Source organism: Dicentrarchus labrax, unplaced genomic scaffold, assembly GCF_905237075.1.
Source record: "Dicentrarchus labrax unplaced genomic scaffold, dlabrax2021, whole genome shotgun sequence".
Taxonomy (NCBI): Eukaryota; Metazoa; Chordata; class Actinopteri; family Moronidae; genus Dicentrarchus; species Dicentrarchus labrax.
The window spans coordinates 7350441-7351418 of NW_026136722.1; the positions used below are offsets into that span (position 1 = coordinate 7350441).

The 978-nt window shown below is 57.7% G+C and overlaps 1 long non-coding RNA gene across 1 annotated transcript; it reads left to right on the top strand.

Moving 5' to 3' along the window:
• The first annotated feature begins 218 nt into the window (after window positions 1-218).
• LOC127356182 (uncharacterized) lies at window positions 219-616 on the top strand. Its single transcript, XR_007881946.1, has 2 exons — window positions 219-362; window positions 468-616. It is a non-coding gene; the product is annotated as an uncharacterized LOC127356182 (long non-coding RNA).
• The last annotated feature ends 362 nt before the right edge of the window (window positions 617-978 follow it).

Consider the following 978-nt stretch of genomic DNA (forward strand, 5'->3'; position numbering starts at 1 on the left):
CCCATCACAAACAGAAACTAACATTCATCCACCGACGTACAGCATCAGGAGCAATTTGGGGTTCAGTATCGTCCTCAAGGACACTTCGACATGCAACAGGAGGAGCTGGGGATCGAACCGCAAACCTTCTGATTATTGGACCTTCTGATCCTGAGCCACAGGAGGCACTTGTGATGTCATGGCTCTGCTCCCCTCCTGCTCCCTTTGCTCCTCCCCTTCCCTGTGTGTCTGAGGGTGCGGCCTCCATTCTCCTCACCTGCTGCCTGCTGTCTCACCTGCTCTCAATCATTCATCATGCCTCAGTCTTCAAGAACCCCGGTCTTCCTCCCATTCATCGCCAGATTGTTTCAGCCTATGTGGTGGTAACTCTCGTGGCTCCTCTCAGTATTGAGTTAGGCAACTTCAAGCTCTCTTGTGTTTTCCCTGTGCGTGTCCCCTTGTCTAACCGTTTCTCTCCCGTGCCCCAGGGTCCCTTGTGCAGTTTGGCTTCCTGTGTCCGCTCTCCTGTGTCTCCGGTCTCTTCCGCCATCTCACCCACCCGTTCCTGCTGTGGCCGCCCCTCATCCCCCCTGTGTGTGTGTGTGTGCGTGGAATAAAACCCCCTTTAAACCTTCCATACTGTCTGGGTGTCTGCTCCTGGGTCCAGTCCTAACACCAGCCCTGTCAGAACAATCTGGCCAGCATGGACCCAGCGGACCCAGACTCCGTCCGAGCGCACTGGCCTACCAGGGACAACGAGTGGGCCAACACGAGAAGGTCCTCGACGGGATCGTGGCAGCCATCCAAGACCTTCGCTGTAGTGTGGCCGCCCTTGGATCCAAGCTCGATCAGGTCTCCACTCCTCCCACAGCTCCTACCACCGCCACTGAAGCAGCTACTCCCTCTGCCTCCCCAGCCATGCCGCATGCAGCCTCTCCTCCCCCCCGCCCCGGGAACCACACGTTCCTACACCTGAACGGTATGCTGGGGATTTGGGGG